Source organism: Oncorhynchus keta, chromosome 4 (assembly GCF_023373465.1).
Source record: "Oncorhynchus keta strain PuntledgeMale-10-30-2019 chromosome 4, Oket_V2, whole genome shotgun sequence".
Lineage (NCBI taxonomy): Eukaryota > Metazoa > Chordata > Actinopteri > Salmoniformes > Salmonidae > Oncorhynchus > Oncorhynchus keta.
In genome coordinates this window covers 78,027,768-78,055,540 of record NC_068424.1, presented here as the reverse complement: position 1 = coordinate 78,055,540, position 27,773 = coordinate 78,027,768, and the positions used below count along the sequence as shown (strand labels likewise).

The window sequence follows — 27,773 nt, the reverse complement described above, 5'->3', positions numbered from 1 at the left end:
TGTTCCTAAGACCAAGGGGAAGTTGACAAGGTCAACTGATGGTTCTTAACTAAACGCTCAGACGATGCCAGAGTTTCCAGGGATTTTTTTTCCAGGTGAGTTCCCAGTTAAGACCCAGACAACCAGGTATTAAGACCCAGACAACCATGTATGTCCCAGGATCTTTACTAAGAGCCAGACAACCAGGTGAGGAGTTCTTTACTAAGACCAGACCAGGTGAGGAGATCTTTATAAGAGCCAGACAACCAGGTGAGGGAGTTATTTACTAAGACCAAGACAACCTAAGACCAAGACACCAGGTGAGGGAGTGTACTAAGACCCACAACCAGGTGAGGAGATCTTAATAAAAGCCAGACAACCAGGTGTACTGACCCAGACAACCAGGTGAGGGAGATCTTTACTAAGAGCCAGACAACCAGGTGGATATTAAGAGCCAGACAGGAGTTTTTTCCTTTCAAGTTATTTACTAAGACCTACCAGGTGAGGGGAGTTCTATACTAAGACCTAGACAACCAGGTGAGGGGAGTTCTTTTAAGACCCAGACAACCAGGTGAGGGAGTTTTTACTAAGACCCAGACAACCAGATGAGGGAGTTCTTTACTAAGACCTAGACAACCAGGTGAGGGGAGTTCTTTACTAAGACCTATCAGGTGAGGGGACATGTATGTAAGACCCAGACAACCAGGTGAGGGAGTTATTTACTAAGACCCAGACAGTTCTTTACTAAGACCTAGACAACCAGGTGAGGGAGTTCCTAAGACCTACTAGTTCCTTATTAAGACCCAGACAACCAGGTGAGGGAGTAAGACCCAGACAACCAGGTGAGGGGAGTCTTCACTTGAGGGAGTTCTTTTACTCAGGTGAGGGAGTAAGACCCAGACAACCAGGTGAGGGAGTTCTTTATTAAGACCCAGACAACCAGGTGAGGGAGTTCCTTACTAAGACCCAGACAACCAGGTGAGGGAGATCTTTACTAAGACCCAGACAACCAGGTGAGGGGAGTTCTTTACTAAGACCTACCAGGTGAGGGGAGTTCTTTACTAAGACCTAGACAACCAGGTGAGGAGTTCTTTACTAAGACCTACCAGGTGAGGGGAGTTATTTACTAAGACCTACCAGGTGAGGGGAGTTCTATACTAAGACCTAGACAACCAGGTGAGGGAGTTCTTTTAAGACCCAGACAACCAGGTGAGGGGAGTTCCTTTACTAAGACCTAGACAACCAGGTGAGGGGAGATCCTTACTAAGACCCAGGTAAGGGGAGTTCCTTACTTATACCCAGACAACCAGGTGAGGGGAGTTCCTTGCTAAGACCCAGACAACCAGGTGAGGGGAGTTATTTACTAAGACCCAGACAACCAGATGAGGGGAGTTCCTTACTAAGACCTAGACAACCAGGTGAGGGAGTTCTTTACTAAGACCTACCAGGTGAGGGGAGTTCCTTATTAAGACCCAGACAACCAGGTGAGGGGAGTTCTTTATTAAGACCCAGACAACCAGGTGAGGGGAGTTCCCTAAGACCCAGACAACCAGGTGAGGGGAGTTCTTTACTAAGACCCAGACAACCAGGTGAGGGGAGTTCTTTATTAAGACCCAGACAACCAGGTGAGGGAGTTCCTTACTAAGACCTAGACAACCAGGTGAGGGGAGATCTTTACTAAGACCCAGACAAACCAGGTGAGGGGAGTTCTTTACTAAGACCTACCAGGTGAGGGAGTTCTTTACTAAGACCTAGTTGAGGGGAGTTCTTTACTAAGACCTACCAGGTGAGGGGAGTTCTATACTAAGACCTAGACAACCAGGTGAGGGGAGTTCTTTACTAAGACCCAGACAACCAGGTGAGGGGAGTTCCTTACTAAGACCTAGACAACCAGGTGAGGGAGTTCCTTACTAAGACCTAGACAACCAGGTGAGGGGAGTTCCTTACTAAGACCTAGACAACCAGGTGAGGGGAGTTCCTTACTAAGACCTACCAGGTGAGGGGATTTCCTTACCTAGACCTACCAGGTGGAGGATTTCCTTACCTAGACCTACCAGGTGAGGGAGTTCTTTACTAACTAGAGAACTTAATTCATCGAGTACAAGCACTCCAGGACCGACTTTGTGAAACCCTGTGCTAGAGTCCAATGTCACTTCTATTAGCAATGACTAACCAACCAGCTGACGCTTTGTCCTACTTCTGAGTGAGAATGAGTCACCAGTGCTCCCAAAACAGACCACTAGATGGCAGTAAATGTCCCTATATTCATACCTTGCTTTATTGTTTGCACTGTAGGGTACTAAGGGGTAACTGACCACCCACCCCCCTGTAATTCCACAAGATGTCACCAAATTATTTCCCCACCACTTCCCTAGCTGCCACTGCTCTTGCTCAAAAAAAATGTCCTCTATGACATCACAACCTTTGGAGATATTTCAACAAAACTATTTTGTGGTAAGTTGATCAAGTTGTATATATATTCCAATAAAGTGAGATCTATACTTGTTTTTTAAAATATACAAGTAGGAAAGCCTTAAGCTAAATAATACTCTTGTTTAGAGAGAACAATGTCTATAACACTTGGTTTATTTTTAGGTTTATGGTTATGAATGTGTTTTTACCTGTCATTTAGACAATGACAATCCTAGTTAGCACTAGTTTATGCTAATTTGCTAGCTAGCAACTTCACTAGCAGTAAATGCTAGCCAGCGTTCTAGTTAGCATAAGCTGCTATGGGTGCTAGCTAGCAACCTTAATACCAAATCGTCTGAGGTGAAATACATCCAAAAGATAACGTAACTTAATTGCAGTTATACATTTTTCCACCAGTGACTGATAACTTTATAGTTAATGTTACTTTATAGCATTTTAGCTATTTTACACAGCATTTTATGTCATATAGCTAGATAGCTAGCTATGTAAAAAATAAACACTTTTCAATTGGTATCTCTCCCCCTGTTTTCAGTCACAGGTGGGGACTGGATTAGGTGCGAGCAGTGCAGGAGGTGGGCTCATGAATTGTGATCCAATTTTACTGGGGACAGCTTTTGTCCTACAGTGGGGCAAAAAAAGTATTTAGTCAGCCACCAATTGTGCAAGTTCTCCCACTTAAAAAGATGAGAGAGACCTGTAATTTTCATCATAGGTACACTTCAACTATGCCAAACAAAATGAGAAGAAAAAAAAATCCAGAAAATCACATTGTAGGATTTTTAATTAATTTATTTTCAAATTATGGTGGAAAATAAGTATTTGGTCAACAACAAAAGTTTATCTCAATACTTTGTTATATACCCTTTGTTGGCAATGACAGAGGTCAAACGTTTTCTGTAAGTCTTCACAAGGTTTTCACACCATGTTGCTGGTATTTTGGCCCATTCCTCCATGCAGATCTCCTCTAGAGCAGTGATGTTTTGGGGCTGTTGCTGGGCAACACGGACTTTCAACTCCCTCCAAAGATTTTCTATGGGGTTGAGATCTGGAGACTGGCTAGGCCACTACAGGACCTTGAAATGCTTCTTACGAAGCCACTCCTTCGTTGCCCGGGCGGTGTGTTTGGGATCATTGTAATGCTGAAAGACCCAGCCACGTTTCATCTTCAATGCCCTTGCTGATGGAAGGAGGCTTTCACTCAAAATCTCACGATACATGGCCACATTAATTCTTTCCTTTACACGGATCAGTCGTCCTGGTCCCATTGCAGAAAAACAGCCCCAAAGCATGATGTTTCTACCCCCATGCTTCACAGTAGGTATGGTGTTCTTTGGATGCAACTCAGCATTCTTTGTCCTCCAAACACGACGAGTTGAGTTTTACCAAAAAGTTATGTTTTGGTTTCATCTGACCATATGACATTCTCCCAATCTTCTTCTGGATCATCCAAATGCTCTCTAGCAAACTTCAGACGGGCCTGGACATGTACTGGCTTAAGCAGGGGGACACGTCTGGCACTGCAGGATTTGAATCCCTGGTGGCGTAGTGTGTTACTGATGGTAGGCTTCGTTACTTTGGTCCCAGCTCTCTGCAGGTCATTCACTAGGTCCCCCCGTGTGGTTCTGGGATTTTTTGCTCACCGTTCTTGTGATAATTTTGACCTCACGGGGTGAGATCTTGCGTGGAGCCCCAGATCGAGGAGATTATCAGTGGTCTTGTATGTCTTCCATTTTCCTAATAATTGCTACTTTTTGCCCCACTGTATGTACAAATTAGAATCGTGCAATAGCAGAGCATAAGAAAGTTGCCACATCAATGTTACGCTGAATTAATTAGTTAAGTTATTGTTATTTGATGTTATACTCAATGTTATTTAATGTTCTTATTTATAATCCATTACACTATTTTATTCTAAGTAATATTTTTTTGTTTATTATTAAAAACAACTATTGAACATCTTTTGCTCCTGAGTGTAATTTTTGAAGACTGCTGGGATTACCCTGGTACTTAAAAAACACACCTTTTCTAAAAAACAATATTTCATTAAATAACAACAACAACAAAAAGATTTCCTTTTATAGTTTATTCGCCTAAGCATGACCTTTATCCACGACCAATTTTCTTTCCAAATGTTCCTTTTTTGTGTCAGCAAATAGACATTGTTCTTAAGGGGGCTAGTTACCTCCTACTACTACCCTATCACGTTCACTAGTCCAGACTCTAGTTAGATAGGCCTATGATATGAATGGCTCCAAAGATTGCGTGGATAAGTTAAAATTTGGATAGGTTTATTAGAGTCAATTTTACATATGATTGAAAATATGTTAGTTAATGTTTCTCTATGGTTCCATTTAATTTGTATTTTGTAAAATCAAAGGCCCAGTGTACAGCAGCCTACAACTGATGTACAACAGTTCAATCCATTAGGTTTGTGTTAAAAGAGCTGACTATTGGAAAACCAGCTTTCCTTCCGCTGCCCTTGATGTTGAATATTTACCCCTCCCCCCCATTATCCGGGGCAAAAGTGAAAGCAACATACATGGCAATTTCAATTACAAGCCAAGCTATATACGCTGCCATGCACTCCATCAAACCATATCAGACCGTTAAGGGCCATATAAGGCGGCGTTTAGACAGGCAGCCCAATTCTGATCTTTTTTTAAAAACGAATTGGTATTTTGACTAATCAGATCAGCTCTTGAAAAGACCTGATGTGAAAAGATCTGACGTGCTTGGTAAAAAGACAATTTTGTGGAAAATATCAGAATTGGGCTGCTTGTGTAAACGCTTTTTGTTGGCTTTGTAATGTTTCCTCTTCTACAAAGGAGCAAGCCCCAGTCTTGAATAATCAGGGACGTTTATATTGCTTCAAATATAGGGAGTCTACTGATGATGCGCATAATGCAGTGATTCTGCTTCCTGATATTCTTTAACGAAAGCGTATGGAGATAGGCCCAGAACTAGACAATACAAAGGGAAAAAGTTGATATATTTCAAAGTTGTATTGGGGCTCCTGAGTGGAGCGGTCTAAGGCACTGCATCTCAGTGCAAGAGTGGTCACTACAGTCCCAGGTTCGATTCCAGGCTGTATCACAACCTGTTCGGCTGCCCGAACAGGGCTCCGGGCAGCCGAGCAGAAATGGAGGAAAACTCGCCTCCCTGCGGACCTGGCATCCTTTCCTCCCTCCTCTCTACATTTTCCTCCTCTGTCTCTGCTGCTAAAGCCATTTTCTACCACTCTAAATTCCAAGCATCTGCCTCTAACCCTAGGAAGCTCTTTGCCACCTTCTCCTCCCTCCTGAATCCTCCCCCTCCTCCCTCTCTGCAGATGACTTCATCAACCATTTTGAAAAGAAGGTCGACGACATCCGATCCTCGTTTGCTAAGTCAAACGGCACCACTGGTTCTGCTCACACTGCCCTACCCTGTGCTCTGACCTCTTTCTCCCCTCTCTTTCCAGATGAAATCTCGCGTCTTGTGGCGGCCGGCCGCCCAACAACCTGCCCGCTTGACCCTATCCCCTCCTCTCTTCTCCAGACCATTTCCGGAGACCTTCTCCCTTACCTCAACCCGCTCATCAAGTCATCCCTGACCGCTGGCTACGTCCCTTCCGTCTTCAAGAGAGCGAGAGTTGCACCCCTTCTGAAAAAACCTACACTCGATCCCTCCGATGTCAACAACTACAGACCAGTATCCCTTCTTTCTTTTCTCTCCAAAACTCTTGAACGTGCCTGTCCTTGGCCAGCTCTCCCGCTATCTCTCTCTGAATGACCTTCTTGATCCAAATCAGTCAGGTTTCAAGACTAGTCATTCTGAGACTACTCTTCTCTGTATGAGACTGCTAAACTAACTCTCTTCTCTGTATCCTTCTAGACCTATCGGCTGGATACTGTGAACCATCAGATCCTCCTCTCCACCCTCTCCCGAGTTGGGCATCTCCGGCGCGGCCCACGCTTGGATTGCGTCTACCTCAGGTCTCTCCTACCAGGTGGCGAATCTGTCTCTCCTCACCACGCGCTCTCACCACTGGTGTCCCCCAGGGCTCTGTTCTAGGCCCTCTCTATTCTCGCTATACACCAAGTCACTTGGCTCTGTCATAACCTCACATGGTCTCTCCTATCATTGCTATGCAGACGACACACAATTAATCTTCTCCTTTCCCCCTTCTGATGACCAGGTGGCGAATCGCATCTCTGCATGTCTGGCAGACATATCAGTGTGGATGACGGATCACCACCTCAAGCTGAACCTCGGCAAGACGGAGCTGCTCTTCCTCCCGGGGAAGGACTGCCAGTTCCATGACCTCGCCATCACGGTTGACAACTCCATTGTGTCCTCCTCCCAGAGCGCTAAGAACCTTGGCGTGATCCTGGACAACACCCTGTCGTTCTCAACTAACATCAAGGCGGTGGCCCGTTCCTGTAGGTTCATGCTCTACAACATCCGCAGAGTACGACCCTGCCTCACACAGGAAGCGGCGCAGGTCCTAATCCAGGCACTTGTCATCTCCCATCTGGATTACTGCAACTCGCTGTTGGCTGGGCTCCCTGCCTGTGCCATTAAACCCCTACAACTCATCCAGAACGCCGCAGCCCGTCTGGTGTTCAACCTTCCCAAGTTCTCCCACGTCACCCCGCTCCTCCGCTCTCTCCACTGGCTTCCAGTTGAAGCTCGCATCCGCTACAAGACCATGGTGCTTGCCTACGGAGATGTGAGGGGAACGGCACCTCAGTACCTCCAGGCTCTGATCAGGCCCTACACCCAAACAAGGGCACTGCGTTCATCCACCTCTGGCCTGCTCGCCTCCTACCACTGAGGAAGTACAGTTCCCGCTCAGCCCAGTCAAAGCTGTTCGCTGCTCTGGCCCCCCAATGGTGGAACAAACTCCCTCACGACGCCAGGACAGCGGAGTCAATCACCACCTTCCGGAGACACCTGAAACCCCACCTCTTTAAGGAATACCTAGGATAGGATAAGTAATCCTTCTCACCCCCTCCCCCTTTAAGATTTAGATGCACTATTGTAAAGTGACTGTTCCACTGGATGTTATAAGGTGAATGCACCAATTTGTAAGTCGCTCTGGATAAGAGCGTCTGCTAAATGACTTAAATGTAATGTAAATGTAAATGTCCTTGATTGGGAGTCCCATAGGGCTGCGCACAATTGGCCCAGCGTCGTCCGGGGTAGGCGGTCATTGTAAATAAGAATGTGATCTTAACTGACTTGCCTGGTTAAGTACATGCTATTGTCATCAATTATCTATCTGTTCCGCAAAAATAGTAAGGTGAAGTTAGCACACATAACCAAACACTAGCGACTACCCTAAAAATATTTGTAAATAAAAGTCCTTGTCTGAGAAACAATGAACTATCATTGACTTTTAAATTATGATAAACCTGGCCATGAACATTTTTGGGTATAGAGCAAGAATATTTTACATTTATATGATTTGGACTCGAGAAAAAAAATCGAGATATTGATATTTTGTTCTGTTTATTTGCATCGATTTCATGTTGGGCATTTATTGTGAAAAGGAACTACGGCCCTACTGCTGCGCCTGTTGGTGCTGAGTTTCCGCTGCATACATGTCCAATTAGCTTCGTTGAGCTAGCTATTCAGGGACATCTCTGGCGACCGACTGCTGTGACCGTGCCAGACAAGGATCGGAGCTTAGTGCAGTAAGTGTCTGGAAACCTTTATAACACATGTTGGATTTGATACCACTTTTTTTTTTGAGGGAGGGGTTGTGGCTGGCAGTTAATTAGGGCTTTAGTTGAAACAGGGTCGCACAGCTGGCCTGAAACAGATGCTTGGGATAATAGGCTATTAGCGGACATATTACATTTCTTTGGGCGTTTTACATGTTTGCAACATGTTGGACGTTGACTTGGTATCATTTTTTAAAACGGCATTGTTGGTTAGGGGCTTGTAAGTAAGCATTTCACTGTAAGGTCTACCTACACCTGTTGTATTCGGCGCATGTGACAAATAAAATTTTATTTTATTTATCCAGATCGAACGATATACATGCAGCGATTTGCTCCAGATCAAGCTGGTCTGCATCTCGTTGATCCATTTATCTGATCAAGCCAATAGTAGGATTGTGCGTCCGGATCCATTTGCACGGTCGGTTCATTTGACGAAATGATGATAAATATTGTTGGCTATATTTCCACTGACCCTCACTCAAACCAGAGCTGGCTGGTTTTTGCACAATGTTATGCAGTTGTGTGATTAGGCCATGCTATGCGAACTCACATTGTAGCCTAAGAAATACGTTACAATGTAGCCTATATAGCTTAATATGTAGCCATTGAGGCCAGTGATTGGTTAAACGTGGGGCTGGAACAGAGGTTTTTAGCCCAAATGCCACCTAACCTAACGTAGCAGGCTTAAGACAAAACCGCCCATTGTCAAAGTTCAATTTTAGAACGAGATAACAAATATCATCAAATCAATGCTGCCTTTGTATTAGGGCTTCATCCTATTGTTTTATTGGATTTGACACACAGGCAGTCTGACTGATTGACATTTTGTCAGAAGAAGACAGATTTATAACAACTGTTGTTGTTTGTGAGTAACCAATAAGACATATTTGCTACAGACTGATTGTTGTGTGTGATACCACCATAAGGAGGCACCCATCAGTCGTGCTTATGCATTGAGTTATTATGGCCTGTATCCATTGAATTGAGCTATCTCGTGAGAACCCCGTGAACCTTAATTCAATTTAAAGATACAGTAGCGCCTCTCATAGACATTCTACAGCCGCCAGCCAGAGTCTATGGAATACCTGTGTTTTATCGTTACTCCTGCAGCCATCTTTGGTGTAATTTCATCATCCAGTAGTAGACCCGTTCACGAGCTACACAAATACCTTTGCAGTTTCTCACATAACGGGTTACAGACAGAGAGAGACATGCGTTTCAAAATGTCCCCTGTTACATCTGCAGCAAAGTGGAACTGGATGGATACAACACTGGTAACATTGTAACAACGGGTTAATAGAATCTAGTTCAGACTGGGTTACATTGTAACAACGGGTTAATAGAATCCATTTCAGACTGGGTTACATTGTAACAACGGGTTAATAGAATCCATTTCAGACTGGGTTACATTGTAACAACGGGTTAATAGAATCTAGTTCAGACTGGGTTACATTGTAACAACGGGTTAATAGAATCCATTTCAGACTGGGTTACATTGTAACAACGGGTTAATAGAATCCATTTCAGACTGGGTTACATTGTAACAACGGGTTAATAGAATCCAGTTCAGACTGGGTTACATTGTAACAACGGGTTAATAGAATCTAGTTCAGACTGGGTTACATTGTAACAACGGGTTAATAGAATCTAGTTCAGACTGGGTTACATTGTAACAACGGGTTAATAGAATCTAGTTCAGACTGGGTTACATTGTAACAACGGGTTAATAGAATCTAGTTCAGACTGGGTTACATTGTAACAACGGGTTAATAGAATCCAGTTCAGACTGGGTTACATTGTAACAACGGGTTAATAGAATCCATTTCAGACTGGGTTACATTGTAACAACGGGTTAATAGAATCCATTTCAGACTGGGTTACATTGTAACAACGGGTTAATAGAATCCATTTCAGACTGGGTTACATTGTAACAACGGGTTAATATAATCTAGTTCAGACTGGGTTACATTGTAACAACGGGTTAATAGAATCTAGTTCAGACTGGGTTACATTGTAACAACGGGTTAATAGAATCCAGTTCAGACTGGGTTACATTGTAACAACGGGTTAATAGAATCCAGTTCAGACTGGGTTACATTGTAACAACGGGTTAATAGAATCTAGTTCAGACTGGGTTACATTGTAACAACGGGTTAATAGAATCCAGTTCAGACTGGGTTACATTGTAACAACGGGTTAATAGAATCTAGTTCAGACTGGGTTACATTGTAACAACGGGTTAATCCATTTCAGACTGGGTTACATTGTAACAACGGGTTAATAGAATCCATTTCAGACTGGGTTACATTGTAACAACGGGTTAATAGAATCCAGTTCAGACTGGGTTACATTGTAACAACGGGTTAATAGAATCTAGTTCAGACTGGGTTACATTGTAACAACGGGTTAATAGAATCCATTTCAGACTGGGTTACATTGTAACAACGGGTTAATAGAATCTAGTTCAGACTGGGTTACATTGTAACAACGGGTTAATAGAATCCATTTCAGACTGGGTTACATTGTAACAACGGGTTAATAGAATCCATTTCAGACTGGGTTACATTGTAACAACGGGTTAATATAATCTAGTTCAGACTGGGTTACATTGTAACAACGGGTTAATATAATCTAGTTCAGACTGGGTTACATTGTAACAACGGGTTAATAGAATCTAGTTCAGACTGGGTTACATTGTAACAACGGGTTAATAGAATCTAGTTCAGACTGGGTTACATTGTAACAACGGGTTAATAGAATCCATTTCAGACTGGGTTACATTGTAACAACGGGTTAATAGAATCCATTTCAGACTGGGTTACATTGTAACAACGGGTTAATATAATCTAGTTCAGACTGGGTTACATTGTAACAACGGGTTAATATAATCTAGTTCAGACTGGGTTACATTGTAACAACGGGTTAATAGAATCCAGTTCAGACTGGGTTACATTGTAACAACGGGTTAATAGAATCCAGTTCAGACTGGGTTACATTGTAACAACGGGTTAATAGAATCCAGTTCAGACTGGGTTACATTGTAACAACGGGTTAATAGAATCTAGTTCAGACTGGGTTACATTGTAACAACGGGTTAATAGAATCCAGTTCAGACTGGGTTACATTGTAACAACGGGTTAATAGAATCCAGTTCAGACTGGGTTACATTGTAACAACGGGTTAATAGAATCCAGTTCAGACTGGGTTACATTGTAACAACGGGTTAATAGAATCCAGTTCAGACTGGGTTACATTGTAACAACGGGTTAATAGAATCCAGTTCAGACTGGGTTACATTGTAACAACGGGTTAATAGAATCCAGTTCAGACTGGGTTACATTGTAACAACGGGTTCAGACTGGGTTACATTGTAACAACGGGTTAATAGAATCCAGTTCAGACTGGGTTACATTGTAACAACGGGTTCAGACTGGGTTACATTGTAACAACGGGTTAATAGAATCCAGTTCAGACTGGGTTACATTGTAACAACGGGTTAATAGAATCCAGTTCAGACTGGGTTACATTGTAACAACGGGTTCAGACTGGGTTACATTGTAACAACGGGTTAATAGAATCTAGTTCAGACTGGGTTACATTGTAACAACGGGTTAATATAATCTAGTTCAGACTGGGTTACATTGTAACAACGGGTTAATAGAATCCAGTTCAGACTGGATTACATTGTAACAACGGGTTAATAGAATCCAGTTCAGACTGGGTTACATTGTAACAACGGGTTAATAGAATCCAGTTCAGACTGGGTTACATTGTAACAACGGGTTCAGACAGGGTTACATTGTATCTCGGGAATGTCCTGATTATTTTTCCTCTCTGTGATAAAAAAAAAACATAAAATCCATTTGATAGGAAAATAAACATGCAGTAGTTTGGCTTAGTGCAGAAGTTCTCAAATGAAAGGGATTTTCGTCAGAACCTTTCTCTGTTCTTACACACTAAACGTAGGCCTATGGGCATACTGCTAGACAAGGTGTTGCCTAGGCTATGGGAGATTATTTTTGCTGTGTACAGCGTAAAACACCAAATAATGCATGCAGAGCAGAATTAGGCCGATACCCACTAATTATCAAAATCCAGAAAAGAGATGTTAAATTCTACAACCACCTAAAAGGAAGCGATTCCCAAACCTTCCATAACAAAGCCATCACCTACAGAGAGATGAACCTGGAGAAGAGTCCCCTAAGCAAGCTGGTCCTGGGGCTCTGTTCACAAACACAAACACACCCCACAGAGCCCCAGGACAGCAGCACAATTAGACCCAACCAAATCACGAGGAAACAAAAAGATAATTTCTTGGCACATTGGAAAGAATAAAAGAACAACAGAGCAAACGAGATCACTAGTTGGCTCTAAACGGAGAGAGTACACAGTGGCAGAATATCTGACCACTGTGACTGACCCAAACTTAAGGAAATATTTGACTATGTACAGACTCAGTGAGCATAGCCTTGCTATTGAGAAAGGCCGCCGTAGGCAGACATGGCTCTCAAGAGAAGGAAGCCTATGTGAGCACTGTCCACAAAATGAGGTGGAAACTGAGCTGCACTTCCTAACCTCCTGCCCAAGGTATGACCATATTAGAGACACATATTTCCCTCAGATTACACAGATCCACAAAGAATTCGAAAACAAATCCAATTTTGATAAACTCAAATTTTTTTATTTTACCTTTATTTAACTAGGCAAGTCAGTTAAAAACAAATTCTTATTCATGATAACAGCCTAGGAACAGTGGGTTAACTGCCTTGTTCAGGGGCAGAAGAACAGATGTTTACCTAGTCAGCTCGGGGATTCAATCTGGCAACCTTTCAGTTACTAGTCCAACACTCTAACCACTAGGCTACCTGCCGCCCCTACACTCTATCCACTAGGCTACCTGCCACCCCTACACTCTAACTACTAGGCTACCTGCCGCCCCTACACTCTAACCACTAGGCTACCTGCCGCCCCTACACTCTAACTACTAGGCTACCTGCCGCCCCTACACTCTAACCACTAGGCTACCTGCCGCCCCTACACTCTAACTACTAGGCTACCTGCCGCCCCTACACTCTAACCACTAGACTACCTGCCGCCCCGACACTCTAACCACTAGACTACCTGCCGCCCTACACTCTAAACACTAGACTACCTGCCGCCCCTACACTCTAACCACTAGACTACCTGCCGCCCCTACACTCTAACCACTAGACTACCTGCCGCCCGACACTCTAACCACTAGACTACCTGCCGCCCCTACACTCTAACCACTAGACTACCTGCCGCCCCTACACTCTAACTACTAGGCTACCTGCCGCCCCTACACTCTAACCACTAGGCTACCTGCCGCCCCTACACTCTAACTACTAGGCTACCTGCCGCCCCTACACTCTAACCACTAGACTACCTGCCGCCCCGACACTCTAACCACTAGACTACCTGCCGCCCCTACACTCTAAACACTAGACTACCTGCCGCCCTACACTCTAACCACTAGACTACCTGCCGCCCCTACACTCTAACCACTAGACTACCTGCCGCCCCGACACTCTAACCACTAGACTACCTGCCGCCCTACACTCTAACCACTAGACTACCTGCCGCCTCGACACTCTAACCACTAGACTACCTGCCGCCCCTACACTCTAACCACTAGACTACCTGCCGCCCCTACACTCTAACCACTAGACTACCTGCCGCCCCTACACTCTAACCACTAGACTACCTGCCGCCCCTACACTCTAACCACTAGGCTACCTGCCGCCCCCTACACTCTAACCACTAGACTACCTGCAGCCCCTACACTCTAACTACTAGAATACCTGCCGCCCCTACACTCTAACCACTAGGCTACCTGCCGACTCTACACTCTATCCACTAGGCTACCTGCCGCCCCTACACTCTAACCACTAGACTACCTGCCGCCCCTACACTCTAACCACTAGGCTACCTGCGCCCCTACACTAACCACTAGGCTACCTGCCGCCCTACACTCTAACCACTAGACTACCTGCCGCCCCTACACTCTAACCACTAGACTACCTGCCGCCTCGACACTCTAACCACTAGACTACCTGCCGCCCCTACACTCTAACCACTAGGCTACCTGCCGCCCCTACATTCTAACCACTAGGCTACCTGCCGCTCAAATATCTATTGGGTGAAATACCACAGTGTGACATCACAGCAGCAAGATTTGTGACCTGTTGCTACAAGAAAAGTGCAACCAGTGAAGAACAAACACCATTGTAAATACAACCCATATTTATGATGATTTATTTTCCCTTTTGCACAACCTTACAACACTGTATATAGACATAATATGACATTTATTCTTTTGGAACTTTTGTGAGTGTAATGTTTACTGTTCATTTTTTAATTGTTAATTTCACCTTCGTTTGTTATTTATTCCACTTGCTTTGGCAATATAAACAAATGTTTCCCATGCCAATAAAGCCCTTAAATTGAATTGAGAAGGAGAGAAAGGGGTAGGAGGGAGTGGTGTGGGGTTTGGGGCTTTTGAAGAGACACCACGTCCCGGCCACAGGTCTGTGGTTGAGGGGGTTGTGAGGTTCAGGATATTTTAGGGCTTCAAAACCCCTGTGTCAGGTCAGCCAGCTCATCTCCATAGCAACATTATACTGAATCAGCTATCCTGCTAAGCTAATACTGAGAATAATTTCTCAGTGTGTTCTAAATTACTCATTCTTCTCAAAGGACAGCAGTTGTGAAATGATTTCGTGGTAATATAAGAGAAGTTACCTAGAAAGGAGTGATTTCTGGCTGCTGTGTGTATTATAGGCCTACAGAATGTGTAATCAACTCAACAAAGTGTGTGTGTGTGTGTGTGTGTCTGGAGTGAGATTGGGGAACTATGTCTACTCTAGTTTCAGAATTAAATAGAGTTAGTGGAAGGCTGTTTCAGGGTTCGTTTTGTCCTATGAAATACAATCGTCAAGGCCTCTTGTTTTGCTTTTCGTGATTTGTGTTGCGTTTGTCTCCTTGTCTCTAACTATAGGACTGGGGAATTTCGTCTCCTCTGACAGTAGCTAGGCTAGTTTATGAATTTCGCCTCCTCTGACAGTAGCTAGGCTAGTTTATGAATTTCGCCTCCTCTGACAGTAGCTAGGCTAGTTTATGAATTTCGCCTCCTCTGACACCTGGGACAATATAACTAATGTATGTTTACAGGGTAGATATACAAGGACAAAATAATTCATCTTTGTTATGAATGTTGTGTCCTTTCAGATCACCATGACGACAGAAATCTCCACCTCCATAAACATCAAGGAGTCTCGATGGGACCAAGGGACGTTTATGGGCGGGCCAAACACTTCTTCACTGTTACCGACCCCGCAACGTCCTGCTCACTAACGAACAACTAGAGAATGCACACAAAGTCATCAGTGACTACCGGTAGTGTATTCTGAGCATGGTTCTCCTTAGTTCTGGTTCTTCCTAGTGCTCCTTAGTTCTCCTTGGTTCTGGTTCCTCCTGGTGCTCCTTAGTTCTCCTTGGTTCTGGTTCCTCCTGGTGCTCCTTAGTTCTCCTTGGTTCTGGTTCCTCCTGGTGCTCCTTAGTTCTCCTTGGTTCTGGTTCTTCCTGGTTCTTTCTGGAAACAACCCATAACTGAGCTGAGTTAGAATAGAATTAGAATTGATATAATTGACCCCAGGCTTATTGGTATAGATCTAGGACCAGATTTCCCTTAATTAACTATTGATTAACCAGAAAGGCAACACATGGTTGCATTCTATGATGCAACATTGAATACAATGGGCCGTGTTTATCAAATGCAGGTTGTGTGTATCTAACAGAGCTTTGTTTAAACTTGTATTGCTTCTAAGTAAACAGGCTCAGCTAATCACTTGTCCCCCTCTCACTCTCTCCCCCAGGCAAGGGGTGATGTCCCCCGGGCTGACAGAGGACGAGCTATGGAGAGCCAAGTACATCTTTGACTCAGCCTTCCACCCAGACACTGGAGAGAAGATGATCCTGATTGGCCGCATGTCGGCTCAGGTCCCCATGAACATGACCATCACTGGCTGTATGATGACCTTCTACAAGTGAGCAGCAGTGTTCTATTAGAATCAATGATAGTGTGTTAACCTGTATTTAATTAGGCAAGTCAGTTAAGAACAAATTCTTATTTACAATGATGGCCTAGGAACAGTGGATTAACTGCCTGTTCTGGGGCAGAACGACAGATTTTTACCTTGTCAGCTCGGGGATTCAATCTGGCAACCTTTCGGTTACTAGTCCAATGCTCGAACCACTAGGCTACCTGCCACCCAATGATAGTGTTATAAGACTGTTCTATTAGAATGAATGATGGTGTTATAAGACTGTTCTATTAGAATGAATGATGGTGTTATAAGACTGTTCTATTAGAATGAATGATGGTGTTATAAGACTGTTCTATTAGAATGAATGATAGTGTTATAAGACTGTTCTATTAGAATGAATGATGGTGTTATAAGACTGTTCTATTAGAATGAATGATAGTGTTATAAGACTGTTCTATTAGAATGAATGATGGTGTTATAAGACTGTTCTATTAGAATGAATGATAGTGTTATAAGACTGTTCTATTAGAATGAATGATAGTGTTATAAGACTGTTCTATTAGAATGAATGATAGTGTTATAAGACTGTTCTATTAGAATGAATGATGGTGTTATAAAGAATCTCATTGTAGGTTTTACTACAGGATGTTGTAGAAAAAGATATCAGGTTATGCCATGGGTCACTGGCAGTTCATATCTTTCTCATCATTCATTCTCATCAGTCAACACAGAGTTGCAGTGTTTTTTGAGATGAGTGTAATTGAAGATGGGTAGATCAGTGGTTGTGTGGTGTGCTGTCACTGTTATGTCCGCTATTACCTGATGGTTTCTCATCTCTTTCTGATATCTCTATACTCCCTTGTTTTGTACACAAAGAAATCAGCATTTTTCAGGGTTAGGTGCTTTATCTCTCGTCAATATATGTTTTCCTCATCATACCGTCTCAGTCTAATTTAAGTGCCCCTCTCTCTCTCTCTCTCTCTCTCTCTCTCTCTCTCTCACCCCCAGGACAACTCCAGCTGTAGTCTAATTGAAGTGTCCTCTCTCTCTCTCTCTCTCTCTCTCTCTCTCTCTCTCTCTCTCTCCTCAGGACAACTCTAGCTGTAGTCTAATTGAAGTGTCCTCTCTCTCTCTCTCTCTCTCTCTCTCTCTCTCTCTCTCTCTCTCTCTCTCTCTCTCTCTCTCCTCAGGACAACTCCAGCTGTAGTCTAATTGAAGTCTCTCTCTCTCTCCTCAGGACAACTCCAGCTGTAGTCTAATTGAAGTCTCTCTCTCTCTCCTCAGGACAACTCCAGCTGTAGTCTTATGGCAGTGGATCAATCAGTCCTTCAATGCAATAGTCAACTACACCAATAGGAGTGGAGATGCTCCTCTCTCAGTTAAGTAAGTTGGTGTTATAGTTTCTATATCAGGGCTATTCTACTATATTCTTACAGCGACATTTTCTATGTGTGATTATTGTTCAGAAGAACTGTATAAAAAAACAATGCACACATCACCAATAAATAACTTTTCTTAAAATTAAATATTGCTAAAAGTAATTAGAAAATAGGTGGAGGGCGTTCAACCAGCGTGAGTCGAGGTGTAACCAAAACATTTGATAATAATTGAAAAGGAAAAAGCTTCTTAGAAGTAATTATTTTAAAATGACTTAATCAGAAAACTAAGCATCTCAATAAATAATACACAGGTATGTCAAATCACGTAATGCCATATTCCAGTCTGAAGGAAGTATTCTTTGAATTAATTTCCCTCAGTCGGCATGTAGTTTTAGTTGATGTTGGCCTGTAGTTTAGTTGATAATGGCCTGTAGTTTTAGTTGATGTTGGCCTGTAGTTTTAGTTGATGTTGGCCTGTAGTTTAGTTGATAATGGCCTGTAGTTTAGTTGATAATGGCCTGTAGTTTTAGTTGATAATGGCCTGTAGTTTTAGTTGATGTTGGCCTGTAGTTTTAGTTGATGTTGGCCTGTAGTTTAGTTGATAATGGCCTGTAGTTTTAGTTGATGTTGGCCTGTAGTTTTAGTTGATGTTGGCCTGTAGTTTTAGTTGATGTTGGCCTGTAGTTTAGTTGATAATGGCCTGTAGTTTTAGTTGATGTTGGCCTGTAGTTTTAGTTGATGTTGGCCTGTAGTTTTAGTTGATGTTGGCCTGTAGTTTTAGTTGATGTTGGCCTGTAGTTTAGTTGATGTTGGCCTGTAGTTTTAGTTGATGTTGGCCTGTAGTTTAGTTGATGTTGGCCTGTAGTTTTAGTTGATGTTGGCCTGTAGTTTTAGTTGATGTTGGCCTGTAGTTTTAGTTGATGTTGGCCTGTAGTTTAGTTAATGTTGGCCTGTAGTTTAGTTAATGTTGGCCTGTAGTTTAGTTGATGTTGGCCTGTAGTTTTAGTTGATGTTGGCCTGTAGTTTAGTTAATGTTGGCCTGTAGTTTAGTTTATGTTGGCCTGTAGTTTAGTTGATGTTGGCCTGTAGTTTTAGTTGATGTTGGCCTGTAGTTTTAGTTGATGTTGGCCTGTAGTTTTAGTTGATGTTGGCCTGTAGTTTTAGTTGATGTTGGCCTGTAGTTTAGTTGATGTTGACCTGTAGTTTTAGTTGATGTTGGCCTGTAGTTTTAGTTGATGTTGGCCTGTAGATTTAGTTGATGTTGGCCTGTAGATTTAGTTGATGTTGGCTTGTAGTTTTAGTTGATGTTGGCCTGTAGTTTTAGTTGATGTTGGCCTGTAGTTTTAGTTGATGTTGGCCTGTAGTTTTAGTTGATGTTGGCTTGTAGTTTTAGTTGATGTTGGCCTGTAGTTTAGTTGATAATGGCCTGTAGTTTAGTTGATGTTGGCCTGTAGATTTAGTTGATGTTGGCCTGTAGTTTAGTTAATGTTGGCCTGTAGTTTAGTTGATGTTGGCCTGTAGTTTTAGTTGATGTTGGCCTGTAGTTTTAGTTGATGTTGGCCTGTAGTTTTAGTTGATGTTGGCTTGTAGTTTTAGTTGATGTTGGCCTGTAGTTTAGTTGATAATGGCCTGTAGTTTAGTTGATGTTGGCCTGTAGATTTAGTTGATGTTGGCCTGTAGTTTAGTTAATGTTGGCCTGTAGTTTAGTTGATGTTGGCCTGTAGTTTTAGTTGATGTTGGCCTGTAGTTTAGTTAATGTTGGCCTGTAGATTTAGTTGATGTTGGCCTGTAGATTTAGTTGATGTTGGCCTGTAGTTTAGTTAATGTTGGCCTGTAGTTTAGTTGATGTTGGCCTGTAGTTTTAGTTGATGTTGGCCTGTAGTTTAGTTAATGTTGGCCTGTAGTTTTAGTTGATGTTGGCCTGTAGTTTAGTTGATGTTGGCCTGTAGTTTTAGTTGATGTTGGCCTGTAGTTTTAGTTGATGTTGGCCTGTAGATTTAGTTGATGTTGGCCTGTAGTTTAGTTAATGTTGGCCTGTAGATTTAGTAGATGTTGGCCTGTAGATTTAGTTGATGTTGGCCTGTAGATTTAGTTGATGTTGGCCTGTAGTTTTAGTTGATGTTGGCCTGTAGATTTAGTTGATGTTGGCCTGTAGTTTTAGTTGATGTTGGCCTGTAGTTTTAGTTGATGTTGGCCTGTAGTTTTAGTTGATGTTGGCCTGTAGTTTAGTTGATGTTGGCTTGTAGTTTTAGTTGATGTTGGCCTGTAGTTTAGTTAATGTTGGCCTGTAGTTTAGTTAATGTTGGCCTGTAGTTTAGTTGATGTTGGCCTGTAGTTTTAGTTGATGTTGGCCTGTAGTTTTAGTTGATGTTGGCCTGTAGTTTTAGTTGATGTTGGCCTGTAGTTTTAGTTGATGTTGGCCTGTAGTTTTAGTTGATGTTGGCCTGTAGTTTTAGTTGATGTTGGCCTGTAGTTTTAGTTGATGTTGGCTTGTAGTTTTAGTTGATGTTGGCTTGTAGTTTTAGTTGATGTTGGCCTGTAGTTTTAGTTGATGTTGGCCTGTAGATTTAGTTGATGTTGGCCTGTAGTTTAGTTAATGTTGGCCTGTAGATTTAGTAGATGTTGGCCTGTAGTTTAGTTGATGTTGGCCTGTAGTTTAGTTGATGTTGGCCTGTAGTTTTAGTTGATGTTGGCCTGTAGTTTAGTTGATGTTGACCTGTAGTTTTAGTTGATAATGGCCTGTAGTTTTAGTTGATGTTGGCCTGTAGATTTAGTTGATGTTGGCCTGTAGATTTAGTTGATGTTGGCTTGTAGTTTTAGTTGATGTTGGCCTGTAGTTTTAGTTAATGTTGGCCAGTAGTTTTTTGTTTGGTGTGTTTCTGGTACCTATTAAACCCCTTGTTTTGTGGTTAGGATAATATGTGAATGAGTTTGAATATGTGAATTTATGAATGCATTTCTCATTTGCAGTCAGCTTGGCACAGCCTATGTATCAGCTACCACAGGGGCAGTAGCCACGGCTCTCGGACTAAATGCACTAACAAAGGTATTAACCCACTGAAACCCTGTTCTCATTCATTCATTTACCATCAACCACATCGCATGGGAGTGTTATCAAACATAGCTACTCACAAGTCATATCATGAGTGTTTATCATGTCCAAAATAGTTATCATGAATAGAAGTGCATAGTAACCATGAATAGAAGTGCATAGTAACCATGAATAGAAGTGCATAGTAACCATGAATAGAAGTGCATAGTAACCATGAATAGAAGTGCGTATTAACCATGAATAGAAATGCATAGTAACCATGAATAGAAGTGCATATTAACCATGAATAGAAGTGCATAGTAACCATGAATAGAAATGCATAGTAACCATGAATAGAAGTGCATAGTAACCATGAATAGAAATGCATAGTAACCATGAATAGAAGTGCATAGTAACCATGCATAGAATTAGTCTACATACAGTGCCTTGCGAAAGTATTCGGCCCCCTTGAACTTTGCGACCTTTTGCCACATTTCAGACATAAACAACATAAAGATATAAAACTGTATTTTTTTGTGAAGAATCAACAACAAGTGGGACACAATCATGAAGTGGAACGACATTTATTGTATATTTCAAACTTTTTTAACAAATCAAAAACTGAAAAATTGGGCGTGCAAAATTATTCAGCCCCTTTACTTTCAGTGCAGCAAACTCTCTCCAGAAGTTCAGTGAGGATCTCTGAATGATCCAATGTTGACCTAAATGAGTAATGATGATAAATACAATCCACCTGTGTGTAATCAAGTCTCCGTATAAATGCACCTGCACTGTGATAGTCTCAAGAGGTCCGTTAAAAGCGCAGAGAGCATCATGAAGAACAAGGAACACACCAGGCAGCCGGATTTGGATACAAAACGATTTCCCAAGCTTTAAACATCCCAAGGAGCACTGTGCAAGCAATAATATTGAAATGGAAGGAGTATCAGACCACTGCAAATCTACCAAGACCTGGCCGTCCCTCTAAACTTTCAGCTCATACAAGGAGAAGACTGATCAGAGATGCAGCCAAGAGGCCCATGATCACTCTGGATGAACTGCAGAGATCTACAGCTGAGGTGGGAGACTCTGTCCATAGGACAACAATCAGTTGTATATTGCACAAATCTGGCCTTTATGGAAGAGTGGCAAGAAGAAAGCCATTTCTTAAAGATATCCATAAAAAGTGTTGTTTAAAGTTTGCCACAAGCCACCTGGGAGACACACCAAACATGTGGAAGAAGGTGCTCTGGTCAGATGAAACCAAAATTGAACTTTTTGGCAACAATGCAAAATGTTATGTTTGGTGTAAAAGCAACACAGCTCATCACCCTGAACACACCATCCCCACTGTCAAACATGGTGGTGGCAGCATCATGGTTTGGGCCTGCTTTTCTTCAGCAGGGACAGGGAAGATGGTTAAAATTGATGGGAAGATGGATGGAGCCAAATACAGGACCATTCTGGAAGAGAACCTGATGGAGTCTGCAAAAGACCTGAGACTGGGACGGAGATTTGTCTTCCAACAAGACAATGATCCAAAACATAAAGCAAAATCTACAATGGAATGGTTCAAAAATAAACATATCCAGGTGTTAGAATGGCCAAGTCAAAGTCCAGAATCCAATCGAGAATCTGTGGAAAGAACTGAAAACTGCTGTTCACAAATGCTCTCCATCCAACCTCACTGAGCTCGAGCTGTTTTTCAAGGAGGAATGGGAAAAAAATTCAGTCTCTCGATGTGCAAAACTGATAGAGACATACCCCAAGCGACTTACAGCTGTAATCGCAGCACGCCCAATTTTTCAGTTTTTGAGTTGTTAAAGTTTGAAATATCCAATAAATGTCGTTCCACTTCATGATTGTGTCCCACTTGTTGTTGATTCTTCACAAAAAAATACAGTTTTATATCTTTATGTTTGAAGCCTGAAATGTGGCAAAAGATCGCAAAGTTCAAGGGGGCCGAATACTTTCGCAAGGCACTGTATGTTGCCTGCTTTGCTGGTTAGTCAATGTGTTGAAAGAGAGAGAAAATGTTGTATAATTCATACAGTATTCCCATTGTGGAAACAGATGCCACTCATCATAACAATCATGACATGCACAAAGAGCTTTCAGCTTTGGAACAATAAGCCTTAGAATTATTCGCTATTTGACTGTATAGATCAATTTCATCCCTGTCTATCTGTTTTACTCCAACCTTTGTTGTCCAGCACATATCTCCCCTCGTAGGGAGGTTAGTTCCCTTCGCTGCTGTTGCTGCTGCGAACTGCATCAACATCCCTCTCATGAGGCAACGGTAAGACCAAACAGTCTGTATCTCCTCCCGTTTGAAGATATAGTTCTGCAAATATGCACTCAGCATTTTAAATGTTTTTTAAAATTCTAAATTCTTTCTAAAATGTAGTGTTAAATGTTAGGTTTTATTTATTCGCACCAAAGAAATTAAGTGAAAGACAACTGTGCAGGTATTTAACAAATCTAATCAAAGTTTATTTGTCACGTGCGCCAAATACAACAGGTGTAGTAGACCGTACAGTGAAATGCTTACTTACAGGCTCTAACCAATAGTGCAAAAAAGGTATTAGGTGAACAGTAAGTAAGTAAAGAAATAAAAACAACAGTAAAAAGACAGTGAAAAATACAGTGGAGGCTATATACAGTAGAGGCTATATACAGTAGAGAGGCTATATACAGTAGAGAGGCTATATACAGTAGAGAGGCTATATACAGTAGAGGCTATATACAGTAGAGGCTATATACAGTAGAGGCTATATACAGTAGAGGCTATATACAGTAGAGAGGCTATATACAGTAGAGAGGCTATATACAGTAGCGAGGATATATACAGTAAGCGAGGCTATATACAGTAACCAGGCTATATACAGTAAGCGAGGCTATATACAGTAAATCAAATCAAATCAAATCAAATTTATTTATATAGCCCTTCGTACATCAGCTGATATCTCAAAGTGCTGTACAGAAACCCAGCCTAAAACCCCAAACAGCAAACAATGCAGGTGTAAAAGCACGGTGGCTAGGAAAAACTCCCTAGAAAGGCCAAAACCTAGGAAGAAACCTAGAGAGGAACCGGGCTATGTGGGGGTGGCCAGTCCTCTTCTGGCTGTGCCGGGTAGAGATTATAACAGAACATGACCAAGATGTTCAAATGTTCATAAATGACCAGCATGGTCGAATAATAATAAGGCAGAACAGTTGAAACTGGAGCAGCAGCACAGTCAGGTGGACTGGGGACAGCAAGGAGCCTTCATGTCAGGTAGTCCTGGGGCACGGTCCTAGAGGCTCAGGTCAGTTGAAACTGGAGCAGGAGCATGGCCAGGTGGACTGGGGACAGCAAGGAGTCCTCATGTCAGGTAGTCCTGGGACATGGTCCTAGGGCTCAGGTCCTCCGAGAGAGAGAAAGAAAGAGAGAAGGAGAGAATTAGAGAACGCACACTTAGATTCACACAGGACACCGAATAGGACAGGAGAAGTACTCCAGATATAACAAACTGACCCTAGCCCCCCGACACATAAACTACTGCAGCATAAATACTGGAGGCTGAGACAGGAGGGTCAGGAGACACTGTGGCCCCATCCGAGGACACCCCCAGACAGGGCCAAACAGGAAGGATATAACCCCACCCACTTTGCCAAAGCACATCCCCACACCACTAGAGGGATATCTTCAACCACCAACTTACCATCCTGAGACAAGGCCGAGTATAGCCCACAAAGATCTCCGCCACGGTACAACCAGGGGAGGGGGGGGCAACCCAGCCAGGCCGACCACAACAGTGAATCAACCCACCCAGGTGACGCACCCCCCAGGGACGGCACGAGAGAGCCCCAGCAAGCCAGTGACTCAGCCCCGTAACAGGGTTAGAGGCAGAGAATCCCAGTGGAAAGGGGAACCGGCCAGGCAGAGACAGCAAGGGCGGTTCGTTGCTCCAGAGCCTTTCCGTTCACCTTCCCTCCTGGGCCAGACTACACTCAATCATATGACCCACTGAAGAGATGAGTCTTCAGTAAAGACTTAAAGGTTGAGACCGAGTTTGCGTCTCTGACATGGGTAGGCAGACCGTTCCATAAAAATGGAGCTCTATAGGAGAAAGCCCTGCCTCCAGCTGTTTGCTTAGAAATTCTAGGGACAATTAGGAGGCCTCGTCTTGTGACCGTAGCGTACGTGTAGGTATGTACGGCAGGACCAAATCAGAGAGGTAGGTAGGAGCAAGCCCATGTAATGCTTTGTAGGTTAGCAGTAAAACCTTGAAATCAGCCCTTGCTTTGACAGGAAGCCAGTGTAGAGAGGCTAGCACTGGAGTAATATGATCAAATTTTTTGGTTCTAGTCAGGATTCTAGCAGCCGTATTTAGCACTAACTGAAGTTTATTTAGTGCTTTATCCGGGTAGCCGGAAAATAGAGCATTGCAGTAGTCTAACCTAGAAGTGACAAAAGCATGGATTAATTTTTCTGCATCATTTTTGGACAGAAAGTTTCTGATTTTTGCAATGTTACGTAGATGGAAAAAAGCTGTCCTCGAAATGGTCTTGATATGTTCTTCAAAGAGAGATCAGGGTCCAGAGTAACGCCGAGGTCCTTCACAGTTTTATTTGAGACGACTGTACAGCCATTAAGATTAATTGTCAGATTCAACAGAAGATCTCTTTGTTTCTTGGGACCTAGAACAAGCATCTCTGTTTTGTCCGGGTTTAATAGTAGAAAGTTTGCAGCCATCCACTTCCTTATGTCTGAAACACATGCTTCTAGCGAGGGCAATTTTGGGGCTTCACCATGTTTCATTGAAATGTACAGCTGTGTGTCATCCGCATAGCAGTGAAAGTTTACATTATGTTTTCGAATAACATCCCCAAGAGGTAAAATATATAGTGAAAACAATAGTGGTCCTAAAACAGAACCTTGAGGAACACCGAAATGTACAGTTGATTTGTCAGAGGACAAACCATTCACAGAGACAAACTGATATCTTTCCGACAGATAAGACCTAAACCAGGCCAGAACATGTCCGTGTAGACCAATTTGGGTTTCCAATCTCTCCAAAAGAATGTGGTGATCGATGGTATCAAAAGCAGCACTAAGGTCTAGGAGCACGGACAGATGCAGAGCCTCGGTCCGATGCCATTAAAATGTCATTTACCACCTTCACAAGTGCCGTCTCAGTGCTATGATGGGGTCTAAAACCAGACTGAAGCATTTCGTATACATTGTTTGTCTTCAGGAAGGCAGTGAGTTGCTGCGCAACAGCCTTCTCTAAAATCTTTGAGAGGAATGGAAGATTCGATATAGGCCGATAGTTTTTATATTTTCTGGGTCAAGGTTTGGCTTTTTCAGAGAGGCTTTATTACTGCCACTTTTAGTGAGTTTGGTACACATCCAGTGGATAGAGAGCCGTTTATTATGTTCAACATAGGAGGGCCAAGCACAGGAAGCAGCTCTTTCAGTAGTTTAGTTGGAATAGGGTCCAGTATACAGCTTGAAGGTTTAGAGGCCATGATTATTTTCATCATTGTGTCAAGAGATATAGTACTAAAACACTTGAGCGTCTCTCTTGATCCTAGGTCCTGGCAGAGTTGTGCAGACTCAGGACAACTGAGGTTTGGAGGAATACGCAGGTTTAAAGAGGAGTCCGTAATTTGCTTTCTAATAATCATAATCTTTTCCTCAAAGAAGTTCATGAATTTATCACTGCTAAAGTGAAAGTCATCCTCTCTTGGGGAATGCTGCTTTTTAGTTAGCTTTGCCACAGTATCAAAAAGGAATTTCGGATTGTTCTTATTTTCCTCAATTAAGTTAGAAAAATAGGACGATCGAGCAGCAGTAAGGGCTCTTCGGTACTGCACGGTACCGTCCTTCAAGCTAGTCGGAAGACTTCCAGTTTGGTGTGGCGCCATTTCCGTTCCAATTTTCTGGAAGCTTGCTTCAGAGCTCGGGTATTTTCTGTGTACCAGGGAGCTAGTTTCTTATGAGACATTTTTTTAGTTTTTAGGGGTGCAACTGCATCTAGGGTATTGCGCAAGGTTAAATTGAGATCCTCAGTTAGGTGGTTAACGGATTTTTGTCCTCTGGCGTCCTTGGGTAGGCAGAGGGAGTCTGGAAGGGCATCAAGGAATCTTTGTGTTGTCTGTGAATTTATAGCACGACTTTTGATGTTCCTTGGTTGGGGTCTGAGCAGATTATTTGTTGCAATTGCAAACGTAATAAAATGGTGGTCCGATAGTCCAGGATTATGAGGAAAAACATTAAGATCCACAACATTTATTCCATGGGACAAAACTAGGTCCAGCGTATGACTGTGACAGTGAGTGGGTCCAGAGACATGTTGGACAAAACCCACTGAGTCGATGATGGCTCCAAAAGCCTTTTGGAGTGGGTCTGTGGACTTTTCCATGTGAATATTAAAGTCACCAAAGATTAGAATATTATCTGCAATGACTACAAGGTCTGATAGGAATTCAGGAACTCAGTGAGAAACGCTGTATATGGCCCAGGAGGCCTGTAAACAGTAGCTATAAAAAGTGATTGAGTAGGCTGCATAGATTTCATGACTAGAAGCTCAAAAGACGAAAACGTCATTTTTTTTTGTAAATTGAAATTTGCTATCGTAAATGTTAGCAACACCTCCGCCTTTGCGGGATGCACGGGGATATGGTCACTAGTGTAGTCAGGAGGTGAGGCCTCATTTAACACCGTAAATTCATCAGGCTTAAGCCATGTTTCAGTCAGGCCAATCACATCAAGATTATGATCAGTGATTAGTTCATTGACTATAATTGCCTTTGAAGTAAGGGATCTAACATTAAGTAGCCCTATTTTGAGATGTAAGGTATCATGATCTCTTTCAGTAATGACAGGAATGGAGGTGGTCTTTATCCTAGTGAGATTGCTAAGGCGAACACCGCCATGTTTAGTTTTGCCCAACCTAGGTCGAGGCACAGACACGGTCTCAATGGTGATAGCTGAGCTGACTACACTGACTATGCTAGTGGCAGACTCCACTATGCTGGCAGGCTGGCTAATAGCCTGCTGCCTGGCCTGCACCCTATTTCATTGTGGAGCTAGAGCTAGTAGCGAGGCTATATACAGTAGAGAGGCTATATACAGTAGAGGCTATATACAGTAGAGGCTACATACAGTAGAGAGGCTACATACAGTAGA

At 42.8% G+C, this 27,773-nt stretch overlaps 1 pseudogene; it reads left to right on the top strand.

The window, feature by feature from the left end:
* The first annotated feature begins 15,374 nt into the window (after positions 1 to 15,374).
* The window catches only part of LOC127906009 (sideroflexin-1-like), a 17,701-nt pseudogene continuing 5,302 nt past the window's right edge, over positions 15,375 to 27,773 (top strand).